The 13440-nt window shown below is 43.7% G+C and overlaps 1 protein-coding gene across 1 annotated transcript in view; it reads left to right on the plus strand.

Annotated features, from left to right (window-relative positions):
* GUCY1A2 (guanylate cyclase 1 soluble subunit alpha 2) overlaps window positions 1–4138 on the plus strand; it is a 546451-nt gene extending 542313 nt beyond the window's left edge. The window contains exon 10 of the mRNA XM_070803359.1: window positions 1113–4138. The gene's annotated coding sequence lies outside the window, so the exon portion shown is untranslated. The remainder of the gene's footprint in view (window positions 1–1112) is intronic.
* The last annotated feature ends 9302 nt before the right edge of the window (window positions 4139–13440 follow it).

Raw genomic sequence — 13440 nt, forward strand, 5'->3', positions numbered from 1 at the left:
TCACAGAATCCCCAGGCCAAAGCAGCCTAGGATGGATATCCCATCACCACCCACAGAACAACTTGCACGCACAAGTTACCTCATGGACATGTTCACTGTGTCCCAGTCATGTCTTTTCAGTGCTGGGAAACTGCAGGGAAACATTCCTGTGTGAACCAGGAAGTTAAGGTCTAAAGGCAAAAGCAATATGTTCACCCTTAAAAGCTAATATGTTGCCCTCTCAAAACCGCAAGAAAAACACTTTGGTTGCTTGGATTCTCTTCACTGCAGTTAACTCTTTGGTCAAATAAGTGAGCTTCCTGAAGGAAACACTCTGTTAGGATCTCCTTTCTTGGTGCTTATTTAAAGGTAATACAGAGTATGTTTTCCTGTGTGTGTGTGTGTGTGTGTGTGTGTGTGTGTGTATGTTTGAGTTGTGAAATGACACAGTAGTGACACAACCCTTCAATGGATAAACTTGTTCATGCTGTCTCTCTCTCAGAAAACTGACTCTTTTAAACAAAAGACATTCATGCAGTGACTAGGAAACAAGCAACCAGAGTGTTTTTGAGGCAGCTTCAAAACTGCGATTACCTAGCTATCACACGAAGAAGGTGATGACACCCCACTCCAGTACTCTTGCCTGGAAAATCCCATGGACGGAGGAGCCTGGTAGGCTGTAGTCCATGGGGTCGCTAAGAGTCGGACACGACTGAGCGACTTCACTTTCCCTTTTCATTTTCATGCATTGGAGAAGGAAATGGCAACCCACTCCAGTGTTCTTGCCTGGGGAATCCAGGGATGGGGAGCCTGGTGGGCTGCCGTCTATGGGGTCGCACAGAGTCGGACTCGACTGGAGCAACTTAGCAGCAGCTATCACAAGTAGAAAATACTGCGATTGACTGCAGTCCCAATTTCCAAGTTGACACACAGCATGCTTCATTGTTCTTTCCCTGTTGTAAGAGGAGACAATATACTCTGAACCTATCCATGAAGAAACATGTGTGCCCAGGGTGATCTGTGTGTGGTGATTAGAATATCCAATTTACTACTCTGATTAAGACTAGAAGTTCTGTTAGTTGTGCTCTTATAAAAAAGTTACAAGCAGTCTGGTCTTTTGTTTGGTTTTCTAGAACACTCGTTTGACCGAGACATTTCTGCAATGAATAGCAGACAAGCCACCAATGTAGCTTGAAGCCACAACTACATAGCTTTCACAGATGGAAAATACTGCTTTTGACTGAAGATCTCAAGCTTTAAGGTAACACACACCACGTTTCCCTTATGCATTTGACCTATAAGAAGACACAACTGGGACTCAATGAACCCTTCCATGAAGAAACTGGTGTGCATGAAATTCTCTGTTTGGTGAGTGGAATATCCACATTAATGCACTTGTTAGGCAGAGTTCTTTGAGGTGTCTCCCAGTGAAGAGCTGCAAACATCTTGTGTTTTTTCCAGAAGCTCATCTGTTACACCAGAGACACTGCTGTGGTGAATAGAAGATGAGGAACCAGAGTTTTTCAGGCAGCTCTGAAGTCGCCACTACCTAACTTTCACAGGTGGAAAGTACTGCTTTTTGCCTAGAAGTTGCAATTTCCAATATGACACATAGTAAGTCCCTGTAGTCCAAATTGTGATAAAAAAAACATTTAGGACACATTGGACCCTTCCATGAGGAAACTTTTATGCACAGGGTTTCCTATGTGTGGTGAGCGGAATATTTGAGTTACTACTAGGAGTTAAGCCTAGGAGTTCTGTGAGGTGTGCTTTAGTAAGGAATTGCAAACTATTTGTTCCTCTCAGAAAACTTACTTGTTCAACTGAGTCATTGCTGCAAGGAACAAAAGACAAGCAACTAGCATGTTTTTCAGGCAGCTCTGAATCTACAACTAGCTAGCTGTAGCAGGTAAAAAAGACAAAATGTGGCTGCAAGTCCCACATTTCAAGTTTACAGAGTATGTTACCCTGTATATCTGAGTTGTGAAAGACACAACTGGGACACCCTAAATGCTTCTGTGAAGAAACTTACGTGCCTGGAGTGTTCTGGGTGTGGTGAGTGTAATATTTGAGTTACTACACTGATTATGCCCAGGAGTACTGTGGAGGGTACCACACAGGTAAGGAGTTTGCCAAGTAACCTTTTTCTCTCAGAAAAGTTACTTGTGTAACCAGAAACATTGCTGCAGTGAATATCAGACAAGCAACCAGAGTGTTTTTCAGGCAGCTTTGTGCCATGGTCACCTAGCTCTCATAATGAAAAAGATTGCTCTGGCCTTTAAGCTGAAATTTACATATAAACCCACAGAGTGTTTCCCTGTCATTTTTGAGATGTGACAAGAGACATTTAGGACCTGCTAGAACCTTCCATTGGAGAAGGCAATGGCAACCCACTCCAGTGTTCTTGCTTAGAGAATCCCAGGGACGGTGGGGCCTGGTGGGCTGCCGTCTATGGGGTCGCAGAGAGTCTTAGCAGCAGCAGCAGAACCTTCCATGAAGAAACTTTTGTGCATGAGGCTTTCTGTGTGTGGTGGTTGGAAAACCCAAGTTACTACACTGGTTAGGCCCAGAAGTTCTATGAGCTATTCCACTTGCAAGCAGTCGCAAGCAACCTGTTTCTCTCAGAAAACTCAGTTTGTTTGATCGGGATATTGCTGCAATGAATAGAAGACAAGTAACCAGATTGTTTCTCACAGGAAGCTTTGAGGCCACAACCACGAAGTTTTCACAGGTGGAGAATCCTGTTTTCCCTGCATGCTGCAATATTCAAGATAATACCTAGCATGTTTCTCTGTATTTCTGAGTAGTGAAAAGACACCACTGGGGGACATTAAATCCTTCAATAGAAAAACTTGTGTGCATGAGGTTTTCTGTGTTTGGAGTGGCATACCCTGTGTTACTACCCTGGTTACGCCTAGGAGTCCTGAGAAATATACTACTAGCAACAAGTGGCAAGCATCTTGTTTCTTTCAGAAAACCTGCATGTTTAATGAGTGACATTGCTGCAGTGAATGTAAGACAAGCAACCAGAGTGTTCTTCAAGCATCTTGGAGCCGCAGTCACCTAGCTTTCATGGCAAACAGTACTGCTTTTGCTTCCAGGTCCCAATTTCCAAGTTGATGTATAGTGAGTTTTCCTGTAGTTTACAAGTTGTAATAGGACACATTTGGGACACATGAGGAAACTTGTGTGCAGAAGCATGTTCTGTGTATGATGAGTGGAATAATCAAGTTCCTACTCTGGTTAGGCCTTGGATTTTCTTGAGGTGGATTTTCTTGAGGTGTACTACTAACCTCTAGTTGCACACACCCTGTCTCAGAAAACTCACTCATTTCATATTGCTGCAATGAATAGAAGACAAGCAAATGGAGTGATTTCCAGGAGCTTCTTGCCACATATAACTAGCTTTCAAAGGTGGAAAATACTTGACACAGCTTCAATTTTCACTTGACACAGCATGTTTACTCATAGTTTCCTATCAGTGAAAAGACACATCTGGGACACATTAAACCATTACATGAAGAAACTCACTTGTGTAGATATTCTGTATGTAGTTAGGGGCGTACTTGAGGTTCTACTATTTGTAATGCTAAGAGTTCTATGATGTCTGTTCCTACAAAGGAATTGCAAGCACCTTGTTTCTTTAATAAAACACATGTTTAACCAGAGACATTGTTGCAATGAACAGAAGACAAGGAACCAGAGTGTTTTTCAGGCAACTCTGAGGGTGCAACTATTAGCTTTCATAGATGGAAAATACTGCTTTTGTGTGTAGCCATCAGTTTCCAAGATTACAAACAACATATTTGGTTTCAACATTGTGAAAAGACGCAATGGAAGCACACTTATCCTTCCATGATGAATCATGTGTAGGTTGTATTCTGTGTGTGGTGAGTGGTATTCCAGAATTACTACTCTAGTTAGCCCTAGAATTTCTGTTTGGTGTGCTCCTAGTGAATTGCAAGCAACCTGTATAGTTCAGAAAGTTCACTTGTTTAACCAGAGACATTGTTGAAATGAATAGAAGACAAGAAGCCATGGAAGCTTTATTTCTGGGAGCTTTGAAGCCATGGCTACCTAGCTTTCACAGGTGGAAAACACAGCTTTTTCCAGCAGACCCCAATTTCCAAACATATAGACGGTTTCCCTGCCCTGCAGTTTCCAAGCTGTGAAAAGACAACTGTGTCACATTAAACCTTCAGTGAAGAAACGTGTGTGTGCAGCATTTTCAATTTTTGGTGAGTTGAATACCCAAGTTACTACTCTAGTAAGAACTAGGAGTTCTATGAGGTGTGCTCGCAACAAGGAGTTGCCAAGACCCTGTTTCCTTAAGAAAATTCATGTTTAACCAGCGAAATTGCTACACTGGATACAAGACAAGCAACCAGAGTGTTTTTCAGGCAAGTTTGAGGACACAATTACCTAGCTTTCATGGGTGGAAAACACTGATTTTTTCATGCATACCCCAATTTCCTAGTTGACATACAGCATTTTGTTGTTCAGTCGTTAAGTCATGCCTAACTCTGCAACCTCATGGGCCGCAGCATGCCAGGCTTCCCTGCCCTTCGCTGTCTCCCAGAGTTTGCTCAAACTCATTTCCATTGAGTCCTCTAACTCATGTCCCTCCAACCATCTCATCCTCTGTTGCCCACTTCTCTTGCCCTCGATCTTTCCCAGCATCAGGGTCTTTTCCAATGAGTCAGCTCTTCACATCAGGTGGCCAAAGTACTGGAGCTTCAGCTTTAGCATCATCCTTCCAATGGATATTCAGGGTTGATTTCCTTTAGGACTAACTGGTTTGATCTCCTTGCTGTCCAAGGGACTCTACAGTTTGCTTCCCTTTAGTTTCTGCATTGTGAAAAAGCATTTGGGACAAACAAGATCCTTCCATGAAAAAAACACTTGAGCAAGATATTCTGTGTGTGGTAAGTAGTATACCCTAGTTAATACTCTGATTATGCTTAGAAGTTATGTGAGTTGTGCTCTTAGCAAAAAGTTGCTCATGCCCTACTTCTTTAAGAAAAATCACATGTTTAACCAGAGGCATTGCTGCAATGAATAGAAGAAAAGCTATCAGAGTGTTTTTTGGGAGCTTTAAGGTTGCAGTGGTCATGTATGGATGTGAGAGTTGGACTGTGAAGAAAGCTGAGCGCCGAAGAATTGATGCTTTAGAACTGTAGTATTGGAGAAGACTCTTGAGAGTCCCTTGGACTGCAAGGAGATGCAACCAGTCCATCCTAAAGGAGATCAGTCCTGGGTGTTCATTGGAGGGACTGATGCTAAAGCTGAAACTCCAATACTTTGGCCACCTCATACGAAGAGTTGACTCATTGGAAAAGACCCTGATGCTGGGAGGGATTGGGGGCAGGAGGAGAAGGGGATGACAGAGGATGCGATGACTGGATGGCATCACCAACTCGACGGACATAAGTTTGAGTAAACTCCGGGAGTTGGTGATGGACAGGGAGGCCTGGTGTGCTGTGATGCATGGGGTCGCAAAGAGTCAGACATGACTGAGCGACTGAACTGAACTGAACTAAACTGTTTATAATAGTTTTACTTAAAATAGCCAAAACTTGGTGGGGAAAGAAGCAGTTGTTCAACAGATGAACAATATATGTCTGAACAATGCAGAAGTAGCTTAATAAAGGAATGAAATGCAGGTACATTTAAAATTTCTGAATATCAAAACATTATGCTTAGAGATCAAAGATGACACAAACAGATGGAGAGATACACCATGTTCTTGGATTCAATGAATCAATATTGTGAAAATGACTCTACTACCCAAAGCGATCTAGAGAGTCAATGCAAACCCTGTCAAGTTACCAATGGCATTTTTCACAGAATTAGAACAAAAATTTTTACAATTTGTATGGAAACACAAAAGAACCAAAATAGCCAAAGTCATCTTAAGAATGAGAAATGAATCTGGAACAATTAGCCTCCCTCAATTCAGACTATACCACAAAGCTACAGTAATCAAGACAGTATGGCAGTGGCACAAGAACAGAAATAAAGATCAATGGAGGCTGAAACATAGAAGAAGACTTTGATGTCTTCCAAAGAAGACATACAGATGGCCAAAAACCCGTGAAAAGATACTCAACATCACTCACTATTCTGTCAGTACTAGAGACATGAAAATCAAAACTACAAATGTGGTATTACCTCACACTAATCACAATTGGCATCATCAAAAAATCTACAAACAATGCAGGAGAGGATATAGAGAAAAGGGAAGCCTCTTGTGCTCTTGCTGGGAATGTACATTGATATAGCCACTATGGAGGGCAGTACGGAGGTTCCTTAAAAATCTGAAAATAGACCTTATGACACGGCAATTCCATTACTTGGCAATACCCTGAGAAAACCGTAATTTGAAAAGACACATGCACCCTACTGATTGGGTCACAAGGATTCAGACAGGACTGAGCAACTAAGCACAGAATATGTATATGTATATATAGAATCTAGAAAAATCATACTGATGAATCTATTTACAGAGCAGAAATAGAGATAAACATAAAAAATGAACTCATGGACACAGCAGAGGAGGGAAAGAAGGGGTTGAACTGAGAGAGTAGCATTGATGTATATACACTACCATGTGTAAAATGCTAGCTAGTGGGAAGCTGCTGAGCAGCACAGGAAGCTCAGCTTGGTGCTCTTGGATGAGCTAAAGAGGAATGAGGGGTGGAGGAGGATCAACAGGGAGGGTGTATATGTACACATACAAATGATTCACTCATTTTACAGCAGAGACTAATGCAGCATTGTAAAATAACTATAACACAATTAGAAATAAGGAAAAAGAAAGAACAAATAAAAATATGAATATCCAGGACTCCCCTGGTGGTCTAGTGGTGAAGATTCCATGCTCCCAATACAGGGAACCCAGATTCCTGTACTAGTCAGGGAACTAGATCCCACGTGCCACAACTGAGACCCAGAGCAACCAAATAAAAACCAAATTAAAAAATACAAACATCACAGACAGCATAAATACACAAAATGTTATCTATATATTTCTAATGAACTTTATAAAGAATGGGTACCTTTCTTTTTAAGGAAAAGACTTGGACATTAACAGAAATAAATTAAGGAAATTTAAAAACAAACAAAAAGCAACCAAAAACTTACTATGCCAAACAACAGGTGTCAGACACAAAGGAAAATACATGATCCAATCTGTATGAAATCCTAGAAAAGTAGATCTAATCTATGGAGATCAGCAGATTATTGGCTGCCTGGGGTTGATTGAAGTGGTTGGGAAAAGGACAAGAGAATATTTGGGGTGATGGATACATTCATCTATTACATATATAGGTAACCCTTAACCAACACAGGTGTGAACTGCACAGGTCCTCTTACACCTGGATTTTTTTTTTGATAAATACATACTATGACATGACCCACGGTTTTTGAATCCACAGATGTGAAACTAAGGCTACAGAGGGCTGACTGTAAAGTGTACACATAATTTTTGACTACATGGAGGGTTAATACTTTTTTGCTTTCAAATATCTAAATTTTCTAAAGGGAATGGTGCTCAGAGATATAAATTGTTACTTTCATCCCCACTCGCCTACCTCCCATCTTCACGTTGATATCTAAGAGATGCCTCAAGCTCGGGCGGGTCCACAGCCATGACTTGTCACTTCCCGTCTGTTCCTCCAGGGGTCTCCCCCATAGTTGTCACTGTTTCTTGTTTCTCAGGCCCAAACAACAGTGTCATTCTTGGCTACTTCCTTTCCATCAACCCCAGATACGAAGATATGAATGGAAGAAAAATAAAGTTGATTCTGTCTTTCAAATGTATCTAGTCTTACCCATATATGAGTACTTGCTTTATTACACTACTAGTACCAGTCAGCAGTGAAGTGGATTTTAAGTCAGTGGTGCTTTTTTAACTGCCCATGTGCTGCTGCTGCTGCCGCTAAGTCCCTTCAGTCGTGTCCAACTCTGTATGGCCCCATAGATGGCAGCCCACAGGCTCCTCCATCACTGGGATTCTCATGGCAAGAATACTGGAGTGGGTTGCCATTTCCTTCTCCAATGCATGAAAGTGAAAAGTGAAAGTGAAGTCGCTCAGGCGTGTCCTATCCTACCGACCCCATGGACTGCAGCCTACCAGGCTCCTCCTTCCATGGGAGTTTTCAGGCAAGAGTACTGGAGTGGGTTGCCATTACCTTCTCTGAACTGCCAATGTAGATGGAATAAAATCAGTCCAACAAAAGTCAGTTCCAAGTGAATAGTGGATCTAAATGGGAAGGTAAGAAAACCTGGAAGAAGACATAGGGAAATATCTTCATGATCACAGGTAGGCAAAAATCCAAGGACAGGAACTCGTGTCTACTTTGTTCATGCCGCATCTCCAGTGTGATGTCCAGTATTAACAGAAGGAACATAAAGGAAACTTCAACATTTTCTGGAGAAATCTACACACATACAAGTACTTGAGTCATTGTGAAGATATACAGTGTACTTAATGATCAGATCGAATGTTAGACATGTCACTTCTTATTAGTCTAACATCTAATGCAATCCTAATTAAATAACATTCAGACTGATTTTCAGGATAAACTGAGTCTAAGCTTCACACAGAAAACTGAGCAAGAATACCTCAGGAAACGCCTGAGGGAAAAAAAATCAGGTCAAGTGATGAGGTGTGATAAGGCCTGCCAGGAGATGAGATAGATTTTAAAGCCATGATTATTATCATTTTGTTGAAGAAGCCAGGCCACTGTGTAGTACAAGGTGCATTACTGGCTCATGAACCACCACTAAAAATACTGCCAATTATTAAGGTTCTGACTTGTTAGGTGCCTCCCAATTCAGAGATCTCAGGAGTGTGAAGACACGTGTGCCTTGGACTGGCCTTGATGCATGGATTCTCAGAGAGATGCAGAGAACAATGAAAAAGCCAGATACAGATTCCCCAAAATGCATAATTTTAGCAGAAGATTAACATAATATTTCACATAGCTGGGGAAAGGGAGATCTTTTCTTGACTGATAGTGAGAAAACTAGATAGTCATCTAGGAAAAGATATTCTTGTCTCACACTTTATACACAGACATACACACCCTACAGCTGGCCCAAAGGTGTGCAACCAAAAGCCAAGAGACAAACAGTTGTGTAGAAGCCAAGGGATAACAATTATTACATCCTCAGATCAGGAAGCCCTTTCCAAATATGTGAAGAGTCTACAAGCCACAAAAACTGATAATCTGACTGCATAAAAATGAAGCCCAGTGGTGAGGCCAACCCTGTCCCAGAACTGGAGTGAAAATCCAGAAGATAAGATTGGACATAGCCTAGCCCCTAGCCCCAACCCACAGAGTCCTCATTCTCCCCAGAACCCCACCCACATGGCTGGTGTTGTTCCAATTTATATGGGACCTCAGTCAGTTCCTAGAAGAAGAGGGTCACTTTATATAGAAAGCAGGTTGAATGGTGTCCCTGAAAGATTTGTGCCCCAGAAACTGTGAAGGGATCTTGTCTGAGAAAAGGATCTTTGATATCAATAGACCTGCTCCACAAAGGGCTGCTACAAACCATAGATTTGTTAAAAAAAATTTTTTTTTCAAGGGAATGATGTGTGAAAGGCATTAACTCAAGACTCAATAAACCGAGACATTCCTGCGCTTAGTGCAGCCCAGGAGGATGCCTCGGTGCCCCCTACCCACTGACCTCACAGAACAGGGTCATCCAGCATTGCAACATCGAAATCTCTTGGAGCTGGCCTGTGCTCTACCTCCCCTGATGTCCTACAAGCTCTTCTGCTTTTAAGGGGCTCTTAAAGTAACAGCTCTATTGAGATAAAATTCACATTAACATGTAATTCATCCAGAGCTTACAACTCAGTGGCTTTTATTATATTCAAAAATAGCCATAAAACTATGTAATTTCAGAAACTTTCATCACCTCAAGATGAAAACCAGGGACTTCCCTTGTGGCTCAGTGGTTGAGAGTTCACCTTGCAATTCAGGGGACTCAGGAACTGGAATCCCACATGCCATTAAGCAACTTGGTCTATGCCCCACAACTACTGAGGCCTGTACACTCTGCAGGCAATACGACAAAACTGGAGGGTCTGTGTACCACAGCAAGTCGTCTGGCAAAATGCAGTGAAGATCCAACATGTAGCAACTAAGACTCGATAAAACCAAATACTTAAAAAAATAAATATCATACTTAAGAGTGTATTTAATATTTTTATAGAAAGATTTTTTAAATTCTAAGTTGCTCTACAATTTTCAGAAGGTTCATACATGATTTCATCTAATCTCCTATATTCCCATAATAATGTTTTTTCTCCCCCCACCCCTATATTGTTCTCCTCACCACTATATTTTATAGATATATAAAATCGTGAACTGTGACAAATAAACGCAAAAAAACACAAATTGATGTAGTGTGCCATCCCGACAGGGCAGGGTGATCCTTGACTTCCCTAGTGATTAGTGAGGCTGAATATCTTTAACTTGCTGGACATTTGTGTGTCTTTGGACAAATGTCTATTTAGCTTCTTTGCCCATGTTCTGAACAGGTTGTTTATGTTCAGTTTTAGGAGTTCTCAATGTTAAAGGTATAAATCCCTTACAAGATGTGATTTTATCACATTAGACTTAATGTTGGGGTTGCTCAGCATGGTCGGTGGTCATTGTGGACTCAGCCCCTCCTCTGTGCTCACATTCCCTGTCCTCAAAGAAACATGCATGGCTCACTACAGAGAACCCTCTGATGGCACTTCTGTATACTAGAAACTGGTAATGGCCAAATGCGAGGAGAAGACACAGAAAAGGAACCCTGCTTCTGGGGTGCTCCACAAATTGCCAAAGCTCTGAAGTCCTTGCTACTTGGGATTTTGAAAAATGCTTCTTAATATGTAAATGGAGAGAGGAGGCCCATTGGGCTATTTTTGCTCCATTGGGAAAGTAAGTTGGATCCCTGCCTCACAAAACACCACCAAAGCATTTAGACACACACTAAGAACCAACACTTGAAAACTTGACACATTTTACAACTATTTTTGATGAGTGAATATCTTTTTAATTGAAGTATTATGGATTTTTAAAGATTTGTTAGTTTAAGGTGTATAGCAAAGTGATTCAGGGATTCAGTGTTTCACGTGCTTCCTTGGACAAAATTCACTCCACATGAGGGTCCCCTGGGCCATGTCCAATACTCAGAACAGGCAATAATCCTGAAAACACAGAGCAGCATGCGGTGGTGCTCGTGGGTCTTTTTTGACTGAATCAATTATTCTAACATGACACACAAAAGAAGCCTAGATGCTAGGAGGCGGATCCCCAAACCTATCTTCAAACAGGAGGCCTTGCTCCCTTGAATATGGGTGCGTGAAACTGCGCTTGGAAGGGAAGAGGTGTGTCATGAATATTTTGTCTACAGAGGACAAAGCGGTGTGCAGAGAGGATGCACACGGTGGTCCCAGGACACTGAGCACATGGAGACAGTAACTGGATTCTCCGCCCTGCTCTTGGGGCATTGCACTGTCTTCACCCCTGACATACGGTGAGGTGCTCACAGGTGTCCTGGAGAGTATGGTCACATGACCTGGATCTGTCCAATCAGTGTGTCCCATCCTCCCTGGCCACCTTGATTGGCTCAGGACTGGGGCGGTGACCAAACGGCGTCCAGGACCCGGACTCAGAGCTGGAATCAAGGGAAAGAGGACCTCTCGTTCTGCCGGAAGGGGCGGGGCCGGTGAGGTCAGTCTACAGCAGTGGGAGGGGCGTGAGGTCGGCCTGGGGCGGTTGGTAACCTTCCTGCTCCCGTCAAGGCACAGCCGCCAGCCTGAGGATGAGGGCGCTGCTGAGCCCAGGGGTTGAGAGCACCGGTTCCTGCTGTGGTCCCGGAGCTCCACCTGAGACCTGAGGGAAGCCCTCTGCCTGTGAGTCCTCCTGCTTATCTGTGAGCTTGTTTGAACCTCCCTGGGTTTTCTGTCCAGAGGGCTAAGTGGAGACCCTGGAAATGCTAGTGTGTGGGTTTTGGCTGGCTTCAGGGAAGAAATGCCAGATGACAACTGGGAGACTCCAGTCTAATCTGGATTCAGGTGATATCTCTTGAAAGTGAAGTGAAAAGTCCCTCAGTCGTGTCCGACTCTTTGTGACCCCAGAGACTATATGATCCATGGAATTCTGCAGGCAAGAATACTGGAGTGGGCAGCCTTTCCCTTCTCCAGGGGATCTTCCAAACCGAGAGATCAAACCCAGGTCTCCCGCATTGCAGGCAGATTCTTTACCGGCTGAGCCACAAAGGAGGCCCAAGAATATTGGACTGGGTAGCCTGTCCCTTCTGCAGCGGATCAGGATTCCGGACCCAGGAATCGTACCGGGGTCTCCTGCAATGCAGGAGACCAGCTGAGGTATCAGAGAAGCCCAACATCTCTTAAGACCAGCTGCTAATTGTAGGATTACCCTAAAGAGTCTTCACAGGATTAAGGTAGCAACCTGCTAAGCTGGCAATCAGTGTCCTTATTATAGAGGACAAAACTGGGGCTCTAAGAAGGGGGTAACTCAGCTATAGCAGGGAAGTGTGTAGCCAGACAACCCCCCCAGATCCTGCTGTTAGAACTCAGGGAGGCCACATGGTGGGGCTTGTTCGTGTGACAGGGACTAAGGCACCCAGCCCACTGGGTGCTGTGGGGACCTGACTTGGTAACTGCCATCTGGCAGCTCTGAGACTCATTTGCACTATAGTTGGCACTGAAGAGAGGAAGGGCATCTCCCTTCATCCACCCGACCACACCCATCGGGTACTCCCACACCCTGCCCCCTTTCTCTTGCTTTGTGAGGAAATTAGAGTCATGCTCATGTGACCACGTTGGCTGTCCACTGTTCACAGGATACCAACTGCAGCTGCTACAGCAGAGGCCAAGAGCCTTTGCCCCTTTGCCTCTTTCCTCTTCTCTTTCACCATCGGGGCCCTCCTCCACACTTGTACACTAGAGGCCTTTTCTGAGACATGCGGGGACCCTCCTTCAGTTTGCAACAGGCTGTATCCACTGCTGTCGTTTCAATGCCTCCCTTGAAACTCAGCTCATGAGCTCCTTTGCCTGCATTGTGGCCCCCTGGCTGCCACGGGAGGGACCGAGCTGACTGTGAAGCCAAAGCTCAGATCTGACAGCTGGGAATCTGTGTATAAAGGACCTGATTATTCATGCTGTAAAGGCTGTAGTAGGCTCCAGGGGTCCAGAACTAGGGCTTGGGCCAAAGTGACTCTACAGGCAAACGTTTTGATGCCTGGGGGGGCTTCTGGTTATAGTGGCGCTGGGGCGAGTTTCTTGAGGTTCTGAAGGCCCACTGTGTGCAGGTTCACGGTGCACAGAGAAGGGAAGATGGAGTCTACCCTGGAGGTGGTCACAGCTCCTGGATGAGCCAGACAGGCAGGCAGGTCCCAAAAGCACCTGAGCTGCCTTCATGAGGGAGTGGT

Source organism: Bos indicus, chromosome 15 (assembly GCF_029378745.1).
Source record: "Bos indicus isolate NIAB-ARS_2022 breed Sahiwal x Tharparkar chromosome 15, NIAB-ARS_B.indTharparkar_mat_pri_1.0, whole genome shotgun sequence".
Taxonomy (NCBI): domain Eukaryota; kingdom Metazoa; phylum Chordata; class Mammalia; order Artiodactyla; family Bovidae; genus Bos; species Bos indicus.